Genomic DNA, 15,028 nt, shown 5'->3' on the forward strand with positions numbered 1-15,028 from the left:
AAGGACCACTGAGTGGAGTTAGAAAATTTTCTATTTGATATAAGAAGTTTCATAAATTAAAATATAAAAGAATTTATCTCTAAATATTTAAATATCTATGTTAAGTCACTAAACCTGCAAGAAACATACTTAATTTTTCTATCCATTTGCCTCTAAGTCATCTTATATAAAATATTACTGACATTATAAATAATAAGAATAAATGGAGTGGTTGGTTACATAATTGAACTCAATCTTTCACACCCTCACTCTCACCCCCACCCTGCATCCACACCTTTGCAATGAGTGTAGTCTACTTCTCTGTCTGTTGATACTGAGCTTGGTCACATCACTTGATATGACCAATGACATATGTATGGCATGAATCATAACACTATCATGATATCATGTAGAAGGGTAATAGACTTCAAGAAGGAGTTGTCCATTTTACTTCTAAGTCTACTTTTACTGTATAATGTTAGAAATAACTTTAGAAAACTTTACAAATCAAATTTTTCTTTTAGGATCAAGATTTTAGTAAAAGACATTTTTTTCTTACTATACATGTCAGGGATACTGATAGTTGACGTATTTAATTCTAAATTTGGCAACTCATAGTCCTATAGAGCATCATAGCTCTTTCTTGTTCATGATCATATAACCAACTAAGCCATCTTAAAATCTTAAAAAAAAGTAAGGAGAAGAGTAGGGATACCAGGCATTAGTTTCTTTGATGGCCTGGTAAAGGAAGTGACACTGAAGAATTCATATTATAATTTTGAAGCTGATGAATGCTACATTGAAGCCTAGAAGCAAGAAGTCTTGGTGAATAAAGAGGATTCTTGCCTAGAAATCATGCAAAATTTCAAATATTATGTAAACTATGAAAGGGAGATGGATTACCTATTGCTTTTAAATATCAACTGACACTATAAGAAGCAAGTTGGGTAAGAAATAGCCGTTTTAATCAGTAGAAAGTAATCTAGCAATCTACTAAAGTGAAAAGCAGGAAAAGAAAATGTTGCAGTATTCTATCGTCAATGTCAATAAAACAATTAAAGGCAGTGCAGTGACTCATAGCGTAAGAATAAATGTATCATGGAAATAGCTTCTCTCTCTCTCTATTTTAATGTAAAATGTTGCCCTCCTCTCCTCCTGCAAAAATTAGTTAAATGTAAATGCATATTTTCATCACACCTAAAGTAAGTGCCATAACCTCAAGGTAGAGTGTAATAACCTGATTGAAGCCTGCTACATAAAGTGGAAAGACTTAATCACTTATGATCCTTGCTATATTGGCTCCCATTCCCTAGAATAATCTGTGAGATTTAAGTATTTGTGTGCACGCACGTGCGTGTGTGCACATGTGTGTGTGTGATAGAGAGACAAAGACAGAGACACACACACAGAGAGAGAGAGACAGTGACAGAGACAGAGACCAGAAAGAGAGAAAGAGAGAGATAGTGAAAATATATTGGTACAATGAACTTTATATCCTACACACACATGTGCGTACACATACAATCTCCAGACTCTGGTTCTGTTTTTTGTACATTTATGGATCAGTGGATGAAAGCTTTAATGCTTAGAAGCACAAATCAAAACTTTTGAAACAGACACATACAAATCCATATTAAAATGTAAGCAATATATTTTACAAATCACTAACCACTGACCAAGTAATCAGCTGCCTTCCAGAGAAAACGCTAGGGTGGTGATAACCAAAATCAAAGCAACTGCATGTACAGAAGATGGGATAAGTTTGAAGTCATTTTGTAGCAATCCAGTCTATCCTGGATAGACTGTTTGGTAGAGCGCAAGTCATATTTTTGTAACATACTAATCTCAAATTTGTGAGCCTCACTGTACTCACTAAAATTTTAAAGACAGTTTTGAAATTAAGATAAAAAAATTACATAGATTTTCTCAGTTGCAGTGTGATACAGTCTCCTTCTAAGAACCATGATGTCGATATCAAAACCAACAATTAATGGAAATGTTCTTTACAACAAATATCTTTTCATTCCCACAAAAAAGTATAATATTTCTAATTAGAAAAACTTTGCCAAAATGGAAGGTTAATTATCTAAAATAAAATTGGCAGCAAATGCTTAGTTAAGAAGATTTTTTGATTCTCTCACATTTCATCATAATTCTCTCATTTAAATAGCATAAAATGGAAGTTTTGTGTAGTTAAAAAGCATGTTAACTTGAATTTCTTTGTCAACATGTAAAAATAACATATATATATATATATATATATGAGTCTAATTTTTTATAGAAATGAGATGATCTGCATGAAGGATCAATACAAAATAACATTTAGCCCTTTTGGCTTATGAGAACATAGAATGCTTGGCTGTGGGTGACAGGTAATTTCCTCTAGCCTCCGTCCAACCCTGCAGCTATTAATACATGATGATCTTCAAGTATTATTTTTATAATTAGGCATAACTATGACAAAAACAAAAAAGGCTTAGTTATTAATTTTGGGCTAATTAAAACAAAGAGTTGGAAATGCACTCCTGCTATTGAAAAAAAAAGAGTGTAATGGTGGCCTAACCATTAGGCATGAGAAACAGACTATCACACATACCAAAAAATGTGTTATAAAGTACAGATGTTCTCCTAGATTAGAAAAATAAAGTTTTCTTTTAGCATATGTAAGCATACCATATGGAATTCATTTTCATCACTTCGATGCTTTTAAAAAATATTTCTTGAACAAATACTTTGGGAGTTTGATATGAAGATGTTAAAATATTTAATCTGTTTTTATTCTTTAGTATTAGAAAAGATCAAGGCAATAATTTAGTAACTTATTACTGAATGGTATAGTTAGAAACTAACGCAATGTAATGGATAAAAGTTTCTCATTTGTTTATGGATTATGTCTATTTTCCATGTAAACCCTCATGTGTATATAAATTAACTCTCACATTTTAGTTGATACATTCTTTCCTTGGCTATTTTTAGTTCAGTCACATAACTTTGAAATCTCCAAAAATTCTCATAGCCCACTATTAAGCTTCTCTCCTATTTTCATGATAATTTCTTCTTTATTTTTAATTTAATAATCTAAATGGTGATATTCCATAAAATACATGTTAGGACAAATATGTAAGACAAAAACTGACATGTAAATAGAGAAACATTTAAGCACTAACAGTTTTTTTTCTTGTTTTTCCATCTTTATTGTACTCTTTAAACAGTAGAGTTAAAATATAGCTCTTTTTTTATTTGTTAAAATCATTATAGTTTTTTATGTATTAGCATATTTAGTTAAAATACTTCCATCAAATTTCATTATTTTTTAAATGCTTGAAATCTTATCAATTGATTACTTTTCCCTTACCATCTTCCCATGCAAGTCTCTGGTAAGTCATCTTTCTCTTTTCCTTGAAGGAGAATTTTTCTGGTTTTTTTTTTTTTTTTTTTACAGAATTAAAAAAGATAAAAAATAATTGGTAGAAATATTCTTTATTCTTAGTTGCATTAATAGAAAAAATCACTTTTTTCTATGTGTTTTTCCAAAATACCTTCTTTGTGATAGACGTGTGTCAAGCTTTTACATGGATAATTGGGTGAAAGTTTTTAAATTTTGCATAAAAATCATCTGAGTACCTTGTTAATAATACTTCTACTCTCTGAAGATTCTTTTTCAACAGAATGAAATGAACCAATGAACCTGCATTTTTAAGCACATATATGTGATTATCACATATATCACTTGAACCCACTGTGAGAAACTTTTAAATAGAGAGGTTATACTTCTAAGCTTTGAGTTTTGTATATGTAGTGGTCTTTACACCTGAGTTCCCAAGTGATGTTTCCTCATTTTCTCTATTTTCCTCTTGTGTACATCAGTAGTATCATTGAATCATAAGACAATGACCTCAAAAGGTAAGTCACTTTATAATTTAATTTCTATTTCACCCATATAGATGATACAAAGAATACTTATATATATTGATTAGTGTAACTGTACAGAAATGACATAATACTGCTTTCCAATCATATAGTAACTTTTCACAGATACAATCTAGTGTAATGGAGATTTACTAAAGCTTAAGTCTTATTCTTTAATGTCCAGAGAGTCAAGTTTCAGCAATAGAGTTATTTTTATTGGGCATTCCCAAATGAGCTATGAAGGAATTACCACCCTTACCTATAAAAATAAATACACTTTCAAATATTTAACATTGGAAAGACAGGTCCATATGTGGGGAAATTCAGTTGTCCTGTCAGCTTTTGCTCTGTTCCCTTGGAAATCCCAACTTCTCCTTAGGGTTTTCTCACTTGGATTATTATGACCACCAGAGACTAAATTCCATGGATTCACTTTTTTTCCAAGGGTCTGGCTAAGTGTAGATTTTATAAAAATTGAAATATAAAGCCAATTAGTAACTCAAATAACCAAGATTACAACCTGGGTTATTTCTGATGCAAATAAGTCTGACTCTCTTCTATGGTAGAATATTGATCCCTCTCGTAAGTTGCAATATAAGACAGGTAAAACATATTTTCATTTTTTAAATTAAAAAAACTGTTTAATGTATGTATATATCATTTTTATGATTTGTTGCCTCAACTACCTTGTTTTTAATTGACTAACTACTGCTCAAATAACATCAGATAATAGGGTTTTTACTTTATTTCAAGAGTCATCTGGATGGGGCTAATAGTCCTTAAAATTTAAGAGACTTTTAAAAAGCTATAAAGAAAAAATGTTTTAAAATATAGGCCTTTCAGACATCCTGAAAAGATAAATTGCAAATATCACTATCTATTTAGCCCTGAGTGTCTAATTTAACACCCCACATTTGGTTGTATATGCCATCCTCTCTCACTCACTGCCAAACACATTCAAATCAGCAACTATGGGCATTGCTTTTAAGGACACTAGTTGCACTTTCAGTATTTATCCAACATGACATCTATCACATGGAATTGTAGAAATTCTTCCCCTGAAACCCTCTCTGTCCTTGTTTTCAGAGACAATTCTCGCTTGCCCTTTTCCTTCTACCTCTCTGGATACACACTGAAGATTTTAAATCTTCCTGCTCCTTAAATGTTAGTAATCAACAGGTTCTTATTAATATAATAGATCCCGTTGCTTCTTTTCTGTCTCCACATACCTCGTTCTTCTAGTCTCATGGTTTCAACTGATCTCGATATACTGATGTCTCCTACTCTAAACATGGGAAGATTAACATCCTACTGCCTACTTACCATGGTATGTGGATGTCCTACAGGCACCTGAAGCTTAAAGGAAAAACACTTAGGGCTTTGTATGTGGAAATAAATATGGCCAAGAATAATCAAAACATTCCTGAAGAAGAAAACAAAATTAAAAGGACAGATTTTCTACCTAATAACATATTTTAATGATATAGCTATTAGGAAAGAATTTTATTGGTTAAAAGGCAGAAAGGTTATCAGAGCAAAAGAGAATGAAAAAACAGACTCAAAGCACATAGAGATATCTGATTTATGGAAAAGGTAACACTCAGAAGATTTTCACAATAATTTGTTCTGAGCTTATTTAATGTCTATGTGGGAAAAACATTTGATCTCTACATCATATCATAGATAAAACAACAAATAATTCCAGGTACATTTTGGATTTGAATTTTTTAAATTAGCCAGGCGTCGTGGTGAGCACCTGTAGCCCCAGCTTCTTGGGAGGCTGAGGGGGGAGGATCGCTTGAGGCTAGGAGTTTGAGACCAGCCTGAGCAAGAGCAAGACCCAGTCTCTAAAAAAAATTAGCCAGAAAAATTAGCTGGGTGTGGTGGTGTGCTCCTATAATCCCAGTTACTTGGGAGGCTGAGGTAGGAGGACTGCTTGAGCCCAGGATTTTGAGGTTGCTGTGAACTATGATGACACATTGTACTCTAGCCAGGGTGACAGAGCAAGACTTTGTCTCAAAATAATCATAGTAATAATAATAATAGTACTAAGGAATAGAGCAGTAGAGAGAAAAACAATGAGTATGAGAAGATTTTGGGGGGTATAACAAATTTTAGGTAAATATGATGGAACTAAAATGTTGCTGCTTATGTAGTCTTGTAAATAAGGATGACAAGAGAACTTCTTGAAGTTGTTGCTGGTATTTGCAATTTCATATTTTAGAGATATTAGAAATAATAACCCTGAACAAAACAAAGAATCAAGTCATGTTTGAAGTTTTGGAATATAAATGCATTGATATTATATATCAATTCTAAGCTCAGTTGTTTAAATTTTTGAACAAGTGTGGTTTTTTATGATGTTTCAAAACCACATTTGCAATTCTCATCTCTCTCCACACACCATGAATATCTCCAAATGCAGAGCTTCCATTGACTTCAAAGGAAACATTTCACATGGAAGCAATAGGATTCAGTTAAGAACTGAAACCAAAGAAAATGCAGATACTGCAGATATATTGAGAGAGATGTCAGAGCATATATTCAATGGACATTTGCAAATGTATAGGAAATCCATTCTGGAAATATATTCTTTCATAAACAAGTTGAAATTGTTGTTACAAATTTCTCAAAAATGCATTCATACACTATTTATCTTTACAAAGAGCCAATACACCTGTGTTATTTGAAAAAGATCAAAATCAGAATCATACTCCTTCCTTCCTTCCTTACTTAGAGAAATACAGTAAATTTTAAGATATTTTAAATTTTATAAAAATTATTTAAAATATATACAAATTATTTGATAGATTTCTGTGTAATGCACAAACATAATAAAAATATTTTGAAATTTAAGCCAGTTTGGTTAAACTAATTTCAACGCTTTTCTCTGTTACATAATCAAGTCAACAAATATATTTTCAATTATTTCCTTTTTACTGAATACAAGGCAATTTACCAGGGACTAGGAAAATTCGCATATAAACCTCACAACTAGTAGGGCAGAAAGGTAACAATGAATAGAATTACAAAGTATTGAAACATGTACATACACATTTAATGTAAATACTTATATATGACAAAAAATACACACATTAGTTTGAAAATTGGGAAAAATAAAATATAGTTTATAATTTCTGTACTGATGGCAGTTTTTTTCTAGAAAAGCAAATTATAACTAATAGGTGTTCTACAGTTCTTATTAGTAGACTCACAATAATATATATCACAAAGATGAAATTATCTCACAAAATGGCAGTCATTTTATTCTTGCTACAAATTTTAAATCTTTCTCTATAATTTTAATGAATATAAACTACAGATCCTTTATGTAAAAACACATACAACTTAGACAAGCGAGAAATAATTTTTTTAAAATATCAAACCAGGTAGTTTTCTTGCATCTGTTAAGAAGTTGAGTCTCAAATTTTAAAAATAAAATTGAAATGTATACGTTCTTCATAATTTATTCCCTTCTTTCTCTCTCTCCCTCTGTGTATGTATCTCTCTTCCTGTCTCTCACCTTAGCTCTGTTGACTTGATTGCCAAGGTAATTTTTTAAAAAATTAAATCATGGTACCATGGCTCCACACCAATAATATATTGCTGTGCATTCAATTGCAATATTTCTCCTGAGGCCAAAATTTTATATTCACAAAGAATAATGCTATGCAAAGTAATAGAAAACATACTGTGAATAATATCTTACACATGAAAACCTTGGTGCCAATACTAAAACATTGGTTTTGTGTATGCAATCTAAATAGCCACAAAAAATGACAACTTAACAGTTTTTAGAACTATCAAATATATTTCAGTTATGAGCACTTTATCAATTATTAAAGTTAATTTTTCTTAAAAACCTTCAAAGTTCTAGCTTTAGAAATATGTAAAAAGCTAATGGATTATAGTTTTATCCAGTGTCAAAAATATTAAAAGGAGAATGTCACACACATAATTTTTGATGTTTACTTTTAAATGGCATAATGCTATTTATCTGAAAGCTATGCCAATTTATTAATATGAAAGTTATATAATGAGTATGTTAAAATATCTTCTACATGTTTAGAACAGTGGTCTACAATATACTATTTATTTACAAATATTTAGTTGTTTATGTTTATGAATTTTATTCATTTTCATTCACTTTTTACCTATACATAATAGGAAAAATAAATAATCTACAAATTCTTTGGATTTTAAATTAAAACTTTTGTTAGTTTACTAGTTTCTAATTTTTTTAAACCAATTTCTTATAAATTTATACTTTTGCCAATTAAAAAAGTAAAGAAATTATATGATTATATGCAGTAGTGCTTTTTAGAATTTATACATATGTCTAGTAAAATAAATTAAATTATTTTTTAAAATTTCCAAGGGATTATTAGTAATAAGTAATTCTTTTGACAAGGTAAGAGGGGAAAAGTAATGTTTAAAAGACAGATTAGAAAGAGAGAATTCTGGGAAAATGTTAGAGTAGAAAAAAACAGCAATCTGTCTCCCCACCTAGACAATAATTGATTTGAGAAATATGTCTGATGTAACTATTTTGTAACTCTGGAGTTTATTGAACGCTTGCAACTTCTAGGGGAAAGCTAGAGTGGTAAATTGTGGTTGATTTTGGTCAATTTCAGTTTTTAGTATGGTAGCAGTTGTGGCAGCCAGTTGTGCAGGTATTCCTGGAACATCTTGCATGCAGCTTGTGGCAGTCAGAGTGGACAGTAAGGAAACTGTTCTCTGAATATTGGAGACCTGTGTCCTGATCACCAATTACTGCTTTTTTCATGAAAATACAGGGACAGAGGTGGGTGGCCATTGTGGTTGCACTTCCCCTTGTTGTAAGATCCTCTTCCCCAGGCTGAAGTGACTTTTAGAGAATTTAAAATGTTAGTACACTTTTTCCCATCCACTCCTCAACCCTGCTTCATTTTTCTCTTTTTTTTTCCCCTCTTTGGGAGCCAGACAGCAAATACTAGGACACTGAAAAGCAACCACATGTATGGAGAAAATCAGAAAGTAATCCTACATTCAAAGAGAAAGACACAGGCTCAGAAAAACCCTGAAATGATATTAAATTTACACATCAGGCTGATCTTTGGCATGGAGACAGCCTACAATAGTCACAAACCAAAAACAATAAACAAAAACAATAACAAAGAATAGCAAACCCCCTGGAAAGGGGAGAAATCTGATTTTAACAGTTATCACAGTATTAGATTCAAATGTTCAGTTCTCAAGAAAAACTCTCATGGCACACACACACACACACACACACACACACACACACAAATACAGGAAAGTACGGCTCATTTGAAAAATCAATCAGTCAATCAATCAATCAACAGAAACTATCCCTGAAAAATACTTGATGACAAATCTACTAGACGAAGACTTTAAAAGAACTGTCTTAAAGATGCCAGAACTAAAGAAAGATGTAGAGAAAGTTTAAAAAAAGTATGAACACAAATAGTTAAGATATAGAAAAACTACAAAAAAGCCTCACAAGTTCTGGAGCTGTAAAGTACAATAACTGAAATTATAAAATGACTGTACGGATTCAAAGGCAGATTCGAATAGGCAAAAGAAGGAATCGGGAAAATTGAAGATAGAACAATGTAAATTATTAAGCTTGAGGAACAGAAAGAAAAAGAATTGCAGAAAAGTAAACACAGACTTAGGGACATGTGGGACACCATCAAGGATTCAATAAGTATTCTGGAGTAGTCTCAGAAGGTGGAGAGAGATATAAGAGAGGAGAGAATACTTGAAAAAATAATAGCTAAAAACATCTTAAATATGATGAAAAACATGAATCTAAACATCAAGAAGCTCAATAAACTCCAAGAGGAGCTCAAGTGACTCACAGAGAGATACATTATAATCAAATTTTCAAAAAACAAAATATTGAAAAAAATAAGAAAAAAGCAACTCACCTCAATAAAATTGTAAAGATATCTACACAGAAATTTTAGAAGTCAGAAGACAGTGAGACAATATGTTCAAAGTGCTAAAAAACAAACAAAAAAACCCCTGACAACCAAGAATCCAATAACTAGCAACATTTTTTTCAGAAGTGGGGGAAAAATAAAGACAATATCAGATAAACAAAAGCAGAGGGACTTTCTTGCCACTAGATTTGGCCCATATGCTCAAGAGAGTCCTTCAGGGTGAAATAATAAGACACTAGGCAAAGCTAGGTGAAGAAATAAAAATTTCAATAAAATCAAATAAAAGAGCAATTGCAAAAGCTAGTATTATTATAAAAACTGTTTATAACTCTACTTTTTATTTCCTATATAATTTGAGAGACAATACATTTTAAAATTATTAATCTAAAATCCAATATTATTGAACCTTGAATTTGTAACTCCACATTTTATTCTCTGCACAATTTAAGAGACTAATGCATTTAAAAGAATTGTTAGGCCGGGCGCTGTGGCTCACGCCTGTAATCCTAGCCCTCTGGGAGGCCGAGGCGGGTGGATCGCTCGAGGTCAGGAGTTCGAGACCAGCCTGAGCGAGACCCCGTCTCTACTAAAAATAGAAATGAATTATCTGGCCAACTAAAAGTATATATAGAACAAATTAGCCTGGCATGGTGGCGCATGCCTGTAGTCCCAGCTACTCGGGAGGCTGAGCCAGGAGGATCGCTTAAGCCCAGGAGTTTGAGGTTGCTGTGAGCTAGGCTGACGCCATGGCACTCACTCTAGCCCCGGCAACAAAGTAAGACTCTGTCTCAAAAAAAAAAAAAAAAAAAAAAGAATTGTTAGTTTATATTTTGGGATTCATAATGTAAAAAATGTAATTTTTTGAAATCAACAATTTAAGTGGGTGGCAACTGATCTATTAAAGAAGCAGTCAGTATTTGCATGCTATTGAAGTTAAGCTGGTATAAATTTAAATTAGTGTTATAACTTTAGAGTGTTAAATGTACTCAATAGGGTTACCACAAAGAAAATAGCTTTAAAATACATACAAAAGGGTATGAGAAAGGAATTCAGTTTTTAAAAAAATTGATCACAAAAGATATTAGTAATGCATAAGAGACAAAGAGCTGCAGTGCATATAGAAAACAAATAGCAAAATGACAGAACTAAATCTCTCTTTATCAGTAATTAAATGTGAATAGATTAAACTCTACAATTAAAAGACAGACATTGGCAGAATACATAAAATAATTTTTTTAAAAAAATTATCTAACTGTATGATATCTATAAGAGACTCACTTTAGATCCAAAGACACAAATACGGTGGACCGCTGAAAAAATGAGTTTGACCTGCATGAATCCTTTTATATTCAAAGTTTCTCCTGTTTCTGCTACCTTTAAGACAAGACGAAACCCTTTCCATCCTCCTCCTCCTCAGCCTACTACAATGTGAAGATGATAATGATAAAGTCTTTTATGATGATCCACTTCCATTTAATGAATAATAAATATATTTTCTCTTCCTTGTGATTTTCTTAGTAACATTTTTATTATTTCTAGCTTATTATAAGAATACAGTGTATAATACATACGACATCTAAAATATGTGTTAATCAACTATGTTATTGGTAAGGCTTCTGGTCAACAGAAGGCCATTAGTAGTTAGATTTGCAGGAAGTCAAAAGTTACATGTAAATTTTCAACTCTGTGTGGGTCAGTGCTCCTAATATCTATGCTGTTCAAGGGTCAACTGTAGATTGAAAATGAAAAGATGGAAAAAGACATTCTAAGCAAATAGTAACCAAAAGAGAGCAGGGGTGTTTATACTAACATTAGAAAGAAAAGATATTTTATCAAAAATGTTTACAACCAAAAAAAAAAAAGGTCGTTATGTATTAATAAAAGATTAAATGAAGTAAGAAGATACACCTATTATAAACATTTATATACATATATACAGAATTCCTAAAATGCAGCAATAACAATAAGAAATAACCTAACTCAGATACGAGCAAAGGACTTGAATAGACATATTTCCATAGAAGATACACAAATGGCCAAGATGTACAAGAAAATATGCTCAATATCACTAATCATTAGGGAAATTCAAACCAAAACTGTAATGTGATAGCACCTCACACCTAATAGGTTTTTTATTATTAAATTTAAAAAAGCAATAACAAAATAAGTGTTGGCAAGGATGTGGAGAAATTGGAACCCTTGTACACTATTGGGGGGATGTAACATTGTACAGCCACTGTGGAAAACATTGTGGTGGTTCCTCAAAAAATTAAAAATAGAATTATCATATATAATCCATCAATTCTACTTCTGGGTATACATCCAAAGGAAATGAAATCAGTATGTTGAAGAGGTATTTGTACACCCATGGTCATAGCAGCATTATTCACAACAGCTAAATTGTGGAAGCAAGTCAAATGTTTATTTACAGATAAATAGATAAGCCAAATGTGGCATATGCATAAAATGGAATATTATCCAGCGTTAAAAAGGAAGGAAATTCTGACATATGCTACAACATATATGCTTGAGAACATTATGCTACATGAAATAAGCTAGTCACAAAAAAGACAAATATTGTATGATTCCATTTATATGAAGTACTTAAAGTATTCAAAATCATAGAGATAGAAAGTAGAATGGTAGTTTCCAGAGGTTAGTGGAGGGGGAATGGGAAGTGGGAAGTTACTATTCATTTGGTATAGAGTTTCAGTTTTACAAGATGAAAAGAGTTATGGAGATGGATGATAATGACGACACACAGCATTCTTAATGAATTAGTGCCATTGAAATGTAGACTTAAAAATGATTAAGGTGGTAAATTTTATGTGTATTTTACCACAATAAAAAATTGAAAACAAAAAAACAGATTAGGTATTCATTTTATTAAATAATATACTTTGTACATTTTTGAAGCATTCATATCTATAATATAATTTATTTTTAAAACAACACCAAATTAACCAAAAAACCATTAAACAAAGAGATTCCTCCTATTACTTTGACAAATGCACCTCCATGAAAACCTGTAGTGTCACATTAAACTTAGAAATCCTGGACCCCATGCAGTATCAAGCAGAAGTATGCCTGAGTAGGGAGATCAAGTCCCTACCCCCAGATTTTCAGTCTAAAGTCTGCCTTCTTTTTGTTCCTGCTCTTTGGTCAGACCATCACTGTGAGGGATCTCATTCTCCTCCTTATGAACAAGACAGTGTGCAAGTCTAAAAACTGTTCACACGCCCCCACCCAGAAATAGGCATGCCTTAGCCATCACTCAGTCCCCTGTATGCACATACCTATGGTGGGGTGGATAACATGTGTGCTATAGTCTGCCCTCTGGAGGAAAGATATGTAGAACAGGCCTAAGCAGGACAAGAAACTCCAAGTCCAGATATGCAGAACATAGACTACAATAGGTGAGTACACCAGGGTCTCCTGGCCCCTTGAAGTAGGATGTGGCCACAGGATGGTTAAAACAGGGGCTCTCTCAAGTGCAGAACCTAGAGTAGACATCCTACTTGTTCAGATCTAAGAGAAAACTTTAAGACATAAAAATTCTCATTGAGTTCAAAAAACAGCAAAAATACTCAGTGTAGGTGAAATGGAGTATGTGAAGAGAAAAGTGACAGGAGCCAAAATTGAACAGCTTGCTAAGGGACTGACTTTGTAGGGGCCTCAGGAACAGTGGTCAAGGAGCTTAGGTGTTATTTTTAGCATGATGAGAAGCCATCGGAGGGTTTTGAAGAAAGAAGAGATATGTTCTCTTTTTATGTTCTATAAGATGATCTTACTGCTCTATGGAGAATATGCAGTTGGCCACCATGAAAGAAGGTGGAGAATCTAGTAAGACTATCATTTTACCAGAGGACACATAATGTGGCTTGGACAAGTACGGAGATAGTAAGACCTGGTTGCACTTTAGATTTATTTTGAAAGTGAAACTGATAAAATTTGCAGATGATACGGACTGAGAGGGAAAAATTCAATGGAGGTTATAGGGTTTTTAGTCTTAGTAACAGAGCCAACAGTGACACCATTTAGAAAGCCAGGGTGTGTGGGGGAGGAGGAAATCATGATGTTTTGGTCACATTAAGTTTGAGATTCCTATTAAACATCCCAGGGTAATTACTTGGAACACTTCATGGGATATATTAGGCCAAGCCTCAAGGGAGAGGTAGCAAATATATTAGAATTACCAAATGGAGGTGGGAAGGCATAGAAAGAGGTAGAATAAAACCCGTGTAAATATAGTCATGAAAGTTAGCAAAGAAGGGTTTTGAGAAAGAAGGTGATCAACCCTGTCAATTGCTGCTGCAAAGTGGAGTAAAATGAATAGTGAGACTATAATATTGGATTTGGCAAGATGGAGGTTGTTGTTGGCAACAATGACAAGAGTGGTTTCAGTGGTTGACAAGAGAGTGGGAGGTAAAAAAGTGAACATTTCAGCTTAAGTGATACATTAACCCATATCATCATGAATATTATGAAAGTGAGTTACCATTTCCTTTTTCCCCCCGCAGACATTCTTTGCTTTCTGGTATCAAAGCCACATTGTTGTCTCAGAGATAATTATTCCCTTTCCTTTATGTTACCATCTGCTCATTCTTGGAACATGTTGCTTAGGTACCAATGACTGGAGTTCAACAGAATAGATCTGTAGGGTTTTCGCCCATATTTTTCCTTTCGTCTTCCTTTTTCTCTTCCCTAGATTAAAGATATGGCTTAAAGATATTAACAGGAGCTTTTTTTTATTCTTACAACTATAACTCCATGATTTATTTAACCATTATTCTAACTTCTTTTAGTATGATTTTCTTCCTGGGAGGCTCTTTCTTTATCAACCATTCGAATTGACTCCTCCTGCTAGGCAAGGTCCCCCAGGAATTCCTTCTCAATGCCTGAAAGTGCTTGAATGAAGCCCATATGTTGACACTGGAGCTCTATGACTAAAGCTGTAATGTACTGAATATACTCAATCTCTTATTATTTTACTATCTGTTTGATGTTCATAGGATCGATAGTGATGGCTCCTCCTGCATATCTGATAATAGTAATTTGAGTCTTCTTTCTTTTCTTCTTGGTTAGCCTGGCTAGAGAATTACCAATTTTATTGATCTTTTCAAAGAACCAGATTTTGGTTTTGTTGTTCTTCCTATTGTTTTCCTGTTTTCAGTTTCATTGATTTTAGCTTT

At 32.8% G+C, this 15,028-nt stretch overlaps 1 pseudogene; it reads right to left on the reverse strand.

Moving 5' to 3' along the window:
• Window positions 1–14,435: 14,435 nt before the first annotated feature.
• Window positions 14,436–15,028, reverse strand: part of LOC123644415 — a 125,934-nt pseudogene continuing 125,341 nt past the window's right edge.

The sequence above is a fragment of the Lemur catta genome, chromosome 9, assembly GCF_020740605.2.
Source record: "Lemur catta isolate mLemCat1 chromosome 9, mLemCat1.pri, whole genome shotgun sequence".
NCBI classification, from domain to species: Eukaryota; Metazoa; Chordata; class Mammalia; order Primates; family Lemuridae; genus Lemur; species Lemur catta.